The 12,318-nt window shown below is 40.0% G+C and overlaps 1 pseudogene across 1 annotated transcript; it reads right to left on the bottom strand.

Annotated features, from left to right (window-relative positions):
• Positions 1–8,780: 8,780 nt before the first annotated feature.
• On the bottom strand, positions 8,781–9,301 carry LOC308416064 (protein-L-isoaspartate O-methyltransferase domain-containing protein 1-like; annotated as a pseudogene). Its single transcript has one exon. The product of its transcript is annotated as a protein-L-isoaspartate O-methyltransferase domain-containing protein 1-like (transcript).
• Positions 9,302–12,318: the final 3,017 nt, after the last annotated feature.

Genomic DNA, 12,318 nt, shown 5'->3' with positions numbered 1-12,318 from the left:
ACTCCTGTGCATGTGAATATGTGGGTCTCTGGTCCTTGTGCCCAATAGAAGGCTATTGTCTTCTGATGTCTTGTGCACCGTCAAAGTCCTTGTTGTGTTTTATCTTATTCCAAGTAATGTTGTTATGTTCTGATGTGATCTCTTAGAAGTCTGCACTTTTGTAATGAGAGAAATAAGAGATGGGAAGGCAGAGGATAGAGACAGGTGGGAATGTGGAGGGGATCTGGAAGGAGTAGAGGGAGAAGAAATTGTAATTAGGATATTTACATGCACTTATATTTAAAATGCTCTTATATTTAAAAAAGAGGAAAACTTAAGTCGTGAAGCTGTGAGAAGTATGCTGTCTGCATATATGTATGATGGTTTGTGATATGCATTACTAGAAAACAGGTTGGAGAAAGACAAGTATCACATTCTGTCTCCTTTTGTCCTTAGTTTCCACACTACATTAAAGAAGACTGGATCCCAAAGTCTAGATGTGTTCTAGTCTGTGGGGACCATGGGATTCCTTCCCCTGTCTTGGTATCAAATCTTGCTGAGGCAAAACAATGACATTACAAACATTAGTGGCCCAGGATTTAGAGTTACCTAAAGTGAATTGAAAACCATTGACACTTAGCACATTCATGATCACTACCAAATGCTTATTTCCCAGATCAATTAAATGTACATATCATTCCTTACACTAAATATGATGAAAGGGTTAATAAAACAGGACAAATGCATAAAATTACAGAGTTTTCGAAAATAATGGCTGAGTTATTTAATAAAAATTAATTTAAAATTTTCCTGTTTTCACCAGTTCCAAATCAATATACACCATTTAAACTTCAGAATTCAGACACATACAAAATGGCTCTTGCTAGCTATTATAAACATAAAAATTAGAATACAGCAAAAATGTACATTGATGACTATTTATAACATGGTTCATATGCTATTGCAGGCCCCTTAGGGTTTTCTCTGAAAATATTAGGTTCCTTCTTTAAACATTAAGTACTTTAGAACATGGGTTTTCATTTGAAGATATTTCCTTATAGTTTTATGATATTTGGATAAACATAAGAGAAATGCAACAGTATTTTATGGGATACATTTATCTGTACATGGCTGACTCCCTCTAGGAGAAAGAAAGAAGCAGGAAGAGGAGAAAATATGAATATGCAAATCTCAGTAGCAGCTCTGGCCACATTTGATTCCTTACCATGGGAAATTTCTTCAGACTTACACAGTAGCCCTTTGATGACTTTCTGATTTCCTGTTCAGTGCACTCACCAGTAGAATAGACTTTCCCAATCATTTCTTCAGTCAGCATTGGAGAACAAAGGACATTTGGTGAAGTGTTGTATGTACAGTATCAGCTCATGGTCTGATGCAAGAACTGAGCAGTATCCACAAGCAGAACAGAGGATGTGTGCAGCTATGATGCCCGTCACGGCCTTCTGACCACCTACTGGGCTATTGCACCTCTCTATTAATCTCCTATCTGAGGTCCACTTCCTTTTGTGATCACATGCTATCCAACCAGATAGCTTTTCCATCATCAGCATAACTCTGCCCCCTGGATTTCAGTGATTCAGATGCCAAAGAGCAGCTTACCCAAATACATAGCCTGTGAACTCAGTAGTGAAGAAAAAGGGACGCCAGAGAGTTCTTATGATCTATGAGGACGAACAGAAAACTGTTTCCTCTATGGAAGGGATTAAGGTAAGTGGATATATACTTGTCCACTTCACACAGTGTCTGCCACCAATGAAGGAGATAGAGAAAGGACTGAAGAAGCTGAAAAGATCTGCAACTCTATGGGAAAAACAAAATTATTAACTAACCAAACCCTCCAGAACTCCTAGGGACAAAACATCAACGTGAGTTCACATGGAGAGACCCATGGCCTCCATGTGCATATGCAGCAGAGGATGACATTTTCTGACATCAATGGGGGGAGAGGCCTTTGGTCCAGAGAAGTTTTGTCATCCCAGTGTAGGGGAACGCCAAGGTGCTGAGGAGGGAGGGGGTGGTTGAGAGAGGGAGCACCTTCATGTAGATGAAGAGAAGGGGGAGGAGGGGTTGTGGGAAAGGTATAATATCTGAAATGTAAATACAGATAATATCAAAAAAGAAAAAGAAAAAAAATATGGTGCCTGATCAAGGTTCATCCTTCCTCTGTATGGCTAAAAGTGCACATTTTTACTGAAAAAATTATTTAAACCTGCTTTTGAGCTGCCATGAGGATTGGGTCTCAGATAGCTCCTGATGGCCTCCCACAAAGGGAAGCACACCTGAGTAAAGGCAGCCCCAGCCTTGCTGTCCCCAACCTTGATGCCATCTTCCCAACCTCTGCTCCACCTTGGCCTGGTGTTACTAACCCTCCAGAAACACTTTATAATCAATTTCCTACAATAATCTCAATTCCTTTTAGGTCTGCAATGTTTTACAGGGCACAAAATTTCTTGTTATTGATATTATGTTTTTCATTGAAAATGATTTTCTGATAGGAGAAAGAAGATATAAATCCTAAAGTGGAAGCCATAAAGCATTCTGAAAAATAGTCTGCAGATCCATAATAATACACAAAAGTGTTAAATGAATCTTTCATGTTGCATGGATGCAGCTTCCATCATTGTGTGTCCATACATGCTGTGATCAGACTCCTGGTAGGTATGGGGATATAGCTCAGTCGTATAGCACATGCTTTGCATGCATAAGGTACCAGGTTCGAGTCATGGCACCTCCAAGCTTCTTTTCAATACCCTTTTTCTGGTATTGCTCCTTCCAAAACGTCCCAGTCTTTAACTTTCTGTTCTGAGGGCATATATGCATCAATAATTATTAGATAAAGCACTCATCAATGGCTATGATTACAGTCTTTATCTAATATTTGATCTACTAATCATGACAACATTTAATGAGACCTCCATAGTCAGGTGAGTAATATAAAAGGCCTCATGTATGACCATGACAATACAGTTCCTCTATAACCTGGGCGACGTTTCCATGGAGACCACCACAGTCTGATGAGTACAGCGTGGTTATGATACTAGGCAAATGTTCTGTTCACAGCTTTAGAGATGCTCGGTCTTCATCCTGGTGGCAGTTTCTTAATGGTTATGATTCTCAGGAGATAGAAAACAAGGGTGAGTGAGTTCTTCTGTAAGAGTAAGGAAGGGCAATGGGAGAAGAATTCCTAGTTACTGAGCAGAGAGAGGAAGGGAGGAAGGGAAGGAGAAAGAGAGAGAGAGAGAGAGAGAGAGAGAGACAGAGACAGAGACAGAGACAGAAACAGAGACAGAGACAGACAGAGAGACAGAGAGACAGAGAAAGACAGAGAGACAGAAAAAGACAGAGAGACAGAGAGAGATGGAGACAGAGAGAGTGGGGGGGGAGAAGAGAGACTGAGAAGGAAGCTTGGTTGTCATGGGAACCTCTTACGTTTGTGCAGACCCTTTTCAATGGTGACCTAAGTGATGCAGGGAAAGGAGCATTCTCTGTAGACCAGGTTATGGGTTCCCAGAGGTGAGCACTTGAATCTCCCTGAGGGTGGAGGACACAGATGCAGGGATCCCAGTCCCACGTGGTCACACTCCTATTTCAGGATTTGTGGCCAGTGTGTTCTCTCCAGAAAGAGAGAGACTTAGGGCACTGTGTGTCCTCAGAGGGTGCTGTCCTGTACCTTGATGCACAGGTGACATTACTAGAAGGGGAGGATGGAGGAGGAGGATGTGAGAGAGAATATACTGTGTGCTCTCCGGTTCCATTTTCCACGCTGTGAAACGGGGATGAGAGGTTGGATAGTAGGGTTACACCTGCGTGCTGTGTAACAATAGAAAATTTTAAGTTGCAATCTATTATGGTATCCTCAGGGCTACCTGACCCTGAGTCTCCTAAGAAGCCCCCGCCAAGCTGCTGTCTGCACAACTACTGTATTAAGGTCACAAATCTCTTATAAAATACACATCTTGTTCAATATGTCAGTGAACCGTGTCACACCTGAAAACTTTCACAATTTTCAATTTCTGTTTCCACTTTGTCTTTGGAAGATTTTCTTAAAGTTTTGTAAAATTTGCTATAGGACATTAATTTTTCAAACTTTTCTCCTAGCCATGTATTTAATTTTTCTCATTTTTATAACCTATGAAGGTTTTTAGATTTTAAGAATTTCACTGTCTCTAGCTCTCTGATTTTGGTTTTTATCTGGTGTTTTGTCCCTGAAATCTTTACCTAGAACCCATTGAAAGGGACTTTCTTCTGTGAATTCTATTAGACAATGAATAGGCTTGATTATTTTTATAAAAAAGGCTTTACACAGGCTTAATATGTAGATCCTAAATTGTATTTGTTTTTAACATTTATTAATTTAGTTTATGAGTGCTCTACCTTCATGTACCCTACCATGCCAGGAGAGAACACCAGATTCCCATCTGGGGAAGTGAACTCAGGACCTCTGGGATAGCAGGCATTACTCTTACCCACTGAGTCATGCTCTAGCCCACAGTTTTTATTTGTGGGTATGCATATGTGCTTACCTCAGCACTGTTCTCTGACAGATCATTCTTTCTGGACTGAATTGAGTTGCATGGTTTTCAAACACCAGTTTTCCAGGAGGCCAGGCTGGTACATATGGCAGTGATCACTGTGCCTGGGGTTAGGAGAACAAGAATGTATTCAGTTCTTCTCAGCTCTGCCTACACACAAGCCCGATTCTTGCATCACATACACTGAGAAATGCTGGCTCCAAGTCGTCAATTGTCTGTAAATGTTGGGTGTGAGTATGAATGTTGATTTCAGTCTCTCTAGACCTGATTCCAAGAACATCCTTGCTTAGATACTTTAGATCCATGGTGGGTTTCTATTCAGACAATGTTCTCTGTTTTTGTTCTGTTTCTTAGGTTCCTTTTTCATATATGTATCTGTGAGAATTGGAATTAGACATCCAATTAAAATAAATAGCATTATTCTTATTATTGTTGCATTGAATATGAAGAACTATCCTTACCAATAATGAATTGTCAGACCCTTGAAGATAATATACTCTGGGTTTGTGTAAGTTTTAGTTCATCAACGTTTTGAGCTGTTCTAATATGTAGGCATTATAGGTCTATGTACAAAGATTAGTCACAAATGATTGACAGTTTTTGATCCAACCAACCTTGATATTATTTTTTCACCACAATCAAGTTGGCTTTATTCCAGATATAGGGATGGGTTAATATATGTATGAATCAATATTAGAAATTACATACATGGACTGAAAGACAGAATAACATGATCATCTCCATAAATGCAAAAATAGCTTTAGAAAAAATTTAGCATTGCTTTATGTTAAAAGTCCTGAAGCATTTCATAATATAAGGATCATATCTCTACATAATGAAGGCTATATATAGCAAACATACAGGCACATCATTTTTATGGAAGAACTCAGCATTTCCACTAATATGAACTCAAGGATCTCCACTCTCTAGAATCTCCTCAGTATAGCATTGAAAAGTCTTTTCCGTAGCAATAAGAGTGGAGTAATAGCGTGGAATTAGAGTTATAGACAACAATAAAAAGTCAACGCTTAAATCTATGTTTGTTAAAAAGCCTTGCCTCCTTTCTTGGCCCCATAAGTCACCTTGGAAGAGTAGAACAGAAGCTTAAAACAGAGGCATCAATAGCACCCCATCCCCAGTTGGGAGCAATTACTGGTGAGGACAAGGCCAATACTAAGGAGGTAATCATCTTTGAATGATTTCTTTGGGCCACCTTCCAGGACCATACATTCATTACCCAGGCCTGCCTTATGCCCACCTCATGCTTCTTGCCGAATTCTTCTCAATCCAAAGCTCATGTCAATAATTAAAGCCAGGACAGGTGTAGGTCACTACCTCCCTGCGTGTTCTTGTCTCCTATACAGCCACACTGAATAGACCCGGTCTGCTCTCACCAATGCTCAGTTCTTTAACTGAGGTGTCTCTATGGAGACTAACCTCACCAGTCAATTGAGCCAGGACTTCTGCCATAAAAAATGTGGCTAAATATGGTGATTATTGATCTCAAAAATAAGGGAAAAATAAAAGAGGCAGGCCACTGGATAATGCCATGGGATGATGTGATTTGTTTATTTAAAATGATTTTCTCCCAAGTTTCACAGTGACTTAGCAGGTTTTCTTTGACTTTCGTCTCAATCAATCAACACACTTTCTGTATTTTATTTTCACCATGTATGCTATTATAGAATTATAGTAACACTAGAGTCCAGTATGTTGACCAGTGAGTAGGCCAATTACCAGTGAGTATATTAGGCACTTGGCAGCTATGGTGTCCCTCCCAGATCCTAGGGATTTCAGTGATGGCGGAAGCTACTTCAGACCCTGTCTCCAATCGGCTGCAAAACTTAAGCACCATACACCTCCACTGAAGTCCTCTTTGTTGTCTTCAAAAGAGAAACTTAAATCTATTTTTGTCTATATGTAAATCCACAAGACCATTCCCCATAATTATCATACTTTCTTTGGCCCAGATGAGCTTCAAAGTCCCTCTGAAATCACATATGCCTCAAGTTTGTAGTATTCCTCCTGCCTCAGCCTTATTTTCTTCCATTTGTTTTTATTTTATCTGTATTTGCTACTTCTTTACTTATAAAGAATAACTTTCCATACTCAAATTAAAATAAAGCCAAACCCAAATATTTTTAATCTAATGCATCTGAGTTACTAGATAAGACAGCTTTCCTTACATTTTCATTTATCCATTTAAAAAAAATCAATAAAATTACACCTGAAAAATAAAGAAATTCAAGAGGACAAAATGTACATTTCAAAGACAACAAATGGAATGATCAAGACAATCTACTGTACAAGTCAACAGAAGACAGAGTGAAAATAATCTATCTTTAAATATACCAGTAAAAACTCTCCTAAATAATGAGATCATTGAGGAAGACATATTTTCAGATATCTGTGCATCAAGCTCTAAGGAAAAAAAAAAACTAAAGAGATGTGGGTGACAGACTAGGAAATAAATGAGAACTCTTCCCAGATAAGACTGTATGGGGAGCAGGAATTCAAGATTAAACTTGTTAAACAAATTTTTAAACAGAACAAAAGAGTGTGTTGGCCTAGGAATATATCTCATTGCTAGAGTGCTTGCCTAGCATGCATGAAGTCCTGGTCCTGTGTTTAATCTCCAGTACCACCAGGAGCGGGTGGTGTCTTTTTCCTTTCTTGGACAGAAACTGGATAGAGCATTTCTTAATAATAGTCTCTTATCATGTTAGGAAAAATTAGACAAGCCCATTCCACAAGACTCAAATGAATCTTTTCCTTAACACTGTCGCTCACATTAAGACATTACCAATTATTTGGGTCAATTTCATATTTAAACTGTTTTAACCGATTACCTTTGCAGAGTTATTGGACCTGGGTTACACACTATGAGTCATCATGATTGCAGTTCCTTAGGTGAATCTGAGTGGCTGCTGTGACAGTGGTGTGCAGCATGCAGGTAATAGTGAGACACTTGAAGGCTTCCCTTCTGTGTGATGTAAGTAGTAAGTAGGTCTCATCTCACAGCTTCTTTACAAGGAGTAACTGTGCAGGCCTTACCGAGAGGAAAGAACTGATAACAGCACACACTGCCTGCTGTGTCACTGTGTTACCCTGTGTGGCTTAAGAATGTAGTATTAAGCAAAAAGTGAAAATCATCACCATTTTACCAAAGAAACAGAACAGAGAATGAAGGCAAATGAGCTTGGCATGGGTCCCAGAGACCCCACTATGATTCTTAAGCAAAATTTAAGGCAAAGGCATCTACATACAACTTCCATGATTACATATGTATTAGGAATATTCACAGCAGTTGAGGCCAGCGTGGCCTACCTTCTCAACAATAAATATCCACGTAATGAAAAGTTCCACTGCTAAATGCCTCAACTGGCCACATCATTCCCCTTGCTACTGGTGATCCCTAAGAAGTGGTGGTCACTTAAAAGTGATTTACTCATGGTCTACATTTCGAGGCAAATGGGACAATGACTGCCTTTCCAAATCTAATGCTTAATAGTTACTTATAGAAATCAATCCTATACACTACCACATAAAATTCTACAGTTAAGAAAACCTCCTTATCTTTAAGAACTGAGAACACACAGGGCCCATACAAACTAGTTGTGTCAAGTAGCCACTTTCTACCTTAACATTTACTAGCTGTGCTCTTAAAATCTCTATGAGAGAAGCAGGAATTTTCCCCATGCCTTTCGGCAGTAGCTAAAGTTTCAGGTCTATAAAATTTCATGAAGTCTCTTGTTTTTAAAGCTAAATTGCTCAGGTTTCTTCAATTGGTATTTCACTCATATGTTGCCCAGAATATGTCTAGAGCAAAAGTAAGGTAAGTAGGTCTACAAGCATTTGCTTTCCTTGTTAGATAAGCAAGCTCACAGAACAGAAATGCAAACTACAGTGTAAACAACTGTATGAATGACAATGCATGAGCCTCTTATAGAGTGAAACCCATGAAGAAGCAGAAGGGATACTGTATACAAAGTTCTTACTATTGACCCATTCCACTTGGAAATAAAAACAGTAATTCTTCAACATTTAAGAAACAAAGATTTTAGGAAAGAGACTCTTTAAATCACTGAATACATCATTTCTGTCATTAAGAGAGATAATTTATGTCTTTTTCTGCAATAATTCATTCTAATGAAGTAATTCTCTAACTCCTAATTAGCACTACATTTACAAGAGTAAGGGAGTTTATCAGTAGGCATTCTTACTTGTTTTAAGTTACTTGTCTCTAAACTAAGCCTTTAAAGACTCCTGGAGCCGCAGCTTCATTATCTTTTTCCCCAGTGGGTTCTGAGGTGGCTCCTCACACTTCATGGCTTCATTGTGATCTTTCTTCTTCTTTGCTGTCTTCTTCCATTGTTTTTCATCCTCTTCACTGTCTAGAAGCTGAGAGATAAGCTGGTTATCCACAAATACGTAAGTGTTGATTCTGTTTAACTCTCTTTCTTTTCCTCTTGGGTGGAGCCCTTTCTGGATTCCCCTTGGCCTGCATCTCATCTTTTATGAAGTTTCTAAGTGTATGGTGAATGTAAATACCAGCAGAGTCTTGGAGATTCCTGAAAGCACACGGGTGGAGCCGCACAGAATCTGGTATGTCATTACCATTCTTAAGAGGTTGTACTACTTGTACAAAGGAAACCACAAGGACATTTTCACTTTCCCAAGTGTTTTGTCCACTCCATATAATCTGTGTCAACTGATCCTCTCTTTATAGGCATGACCAATATGTCCCCAACTTTGAATAAGATCTTCATGTAGCTTTCGTGGTCTTTCTGGACTCCTGCCCCACAGTAAATTTGATCATGCCGGTGACTGTCAGAAGCTATCTGAATGCAATTACCCACCACAAATTCGGGTTCACAGAATTCAAATTTATCAAAGCTATCACTGTTTTTGATGAAGCTCCCCAGTTTCTCCTTGGCATACGCCACCACATCTGAATGAAGTTCAATCCCATGATTTATTCCAAAAGGATGGAAGATGCAGAAGACGCTCACCACACAGCAGTGCACAGTTTGTCCCCAGAGCACTGTCCCAAGGGCAGGAACCCACTAGGCCACCACAGGTCTGCAGCAGATCGAGCACTTCACTGACAGCCTACTGTCCATCACGGCCTCCATAAGAGCTGGCACAGGTGCTATCATTTTTAAATGACAAGTACTAAGTACAAGTACCTTCTTTGAACCACTAAATGAATTTTCTGTGATGTGGTAGAAACTAACTGTCACTGGTAGTCCTGAATGATCTGCATGCACCACTTGATGATAGAGACTTTATTTGATATTTAATGCACTTTGCCCTCATATCCATAATAGCATGTAGAGGCTGCTGAGGTTACTGAAGGACATGGTAGACATGTCCCAGAGAAAAGTTTACAGGCCACCTTCACAAGATCCATATGGAGAGTATATAATTGAGTAGCTGTGTGTGCTTGTTGTAACTCTGTTGGAAGATGTGCTTTGACTGCTTGTCCCCCAAACCAATACCATAATGAAAACCAGCCACCTGGACTAATGAAAGGGAGAGAAGTCTTGTAGGTGAAAACAGGGATTCCTAGAGAGAATTTGGTCTGCATGATTGAGTGATTGGAACTCCAGTGATGTGGAGGGGAGGGAACGTTGCAGTCCCAGAGCCTAACTACAATTTATTTGTGCCCTCTTTAGCCCAGGAGTCCCTGTTTCCTGGTCCATCTGTATTGGAATCACCTAGCACATTGTCACTGTCAGATAAAGTTTTTCTAGCATGCTAACACATTAAAAAATATTCTCATTACATTATCTTAACAAAACCACAATTTCCTACCAAACAAAAGACTGAAATTCTCATCACATAGCAGTAAATGCCAACCAACAGCTGAGGTTTGGCCTACTCAATCCTTCCATCTATGTACATAAGAAATGCTTGATATGGAGATTATTTGCTTATCATCTACTATAAACACGTGATGCATCTCATTGGACACTGTATCGTAGAGTTTGTGGTAGCATGCATCTGTCACACTCATATGTTCTCAGGCGTGTTTAACTCCAGAATAAACTTTCTTCCTTTGAGGTGACAGCTGTGATTTGTATCAGCATTCATAAGTATGTCTATTTGTACATACTTGTGTGTGTGTGTGTGTGTGTGTGTGTGTAAGAGACAGAGACAGAGACAGAGAGAGAGAGAGAGAGAGAGAGAGAGAGAGAGAGAGAGAGAGAGAGAGAGAGAGAGAGAGAGAGAGAAGATTTCAGGAAGATTGAATGTGTGGGAAATTAAAGATTAAATATTGAGCGCTTGCCATTCACAGTCAGATGCAGGACTACATGAGGAACATATTTGGTATAATGCTTACTTCCCTCTAAATTCATTACCAGCATCAGTACCTGGATGCCTAAAGGACTACTGTTGCATCTGGAAGAGACTAAAAACCGAGTCATGAAAGGTAGTTAAATCACTTATTGCTGTGACAGTGTTTAGTGTTATAATAATTATTCTCCATAATGACTCATACCAACATGGCTCAGAATATCCATTTCTCCCACACTGTTATCTGCTCATATTGCAATTCTATACTTTGATCTTCAGAGTGTCCCGGTATTGATGAGTGGAATTCATTTAGTCATCATCTGATGCCTCTGGAGAATTTACTGACTCTGAAAGTTTCACTCTGAGACTGTGTATAGGACACAGAAAGGGAGGGTACCTGGGAAGGTAGTAATGAATGGATAGACTCACATTTCCACTGTGTGTGTGCATTGCTGGCATTGCTGGATGTGTTCAGGGTAATGTGATGAGCTAGAAACAGGAAAGGAGTGGCCTATACCTCCCACTGAAGTAGTCTGCTCTCACAATCCACCATCATTCCAACCCTCTGGGTTTATGTGCCTTCCCATCTGTCTCTCCTCTATGTCATGTGTTTAATTCCCTGTATGTGACCTTCCAGTGTGACAGAGAAGGATGTGATCTCTGCATCCCAGCATCAGGAGCTCATTGAGAAGAATTCAGTGAGCTGTGAGGTCTCCCAGACAGAAAGGGTGAAAAGAACCTGATGATGCTCTGGGTAGGTGAGTTCCCTTCCTCCATCCTTGTGTACTCAGTAAGTTAACCATATCATGTCTCTTATTCATGAGCAGACTTGGGAGGTTAAATGTGATTCCTTATGTAAATGCTCCCTGACATCTCAAACAGATGGATGGACTAAGGCACTTTGGAGGAATTCTTTAACATTAGGTGTTCAGAAATCTAGGGTAGGTGTAGGAATAGAGACCCTCAAATGTGGTGTGTGCTGGATGTCTAGATCATTCTGTGTCATTGTTAATATTGTTTCTTCACAACTTCCATGTGTGGCTGAGACTTTCTGCTAAACTGTATCATGCTGCTAGAGGGTAGAACTTGTAGCCTCTCTCCCAGGGAATCTCTGGAACTGCTTATGGAAGACACACACACACACACACACACACACACACACACACTATTTCATTTTAAATTAACTTGGCTACCCCAAAGGCTGGCCCCTTCTGAACCTTCTCCTGCTACCCCAGGCCCACTCATCTAAGTGACCAGTTGAAACTGACCTGAAAGTCACACGGCTTCTTGGTTTATCTCCTGTACGTCCTGTGTCCATCCGTCTCTCACCCACAAGTTATGGAGATTCCTTCCTCTTCCCCTCTGTGTCCTATGATGTGGCAACTCTAAGGGTCCCACCCTACTCCCATTGCCTGGAATCTTTATTAATCAATCAAAACCTAATTGGAGACAAAGACCTTTAATATTTGGACTCACAAACTTCAGA

This window comes from Micromys minutus, assembly GCF_963924665.1.
Source record: "Micromys minutus genome assembly, chromosome: X".
Lineage (NCBI taxonomy): Eukaryota > Metazoa > Chordata > Mammalia > Rodentia > Muridae > Micromys > Micromys minutus.
The sequence above is the reverse complement of the archived record's forward strand: the minus strand, read 5'-3'. Positions and strand labels throughout refer to the sequence as shown.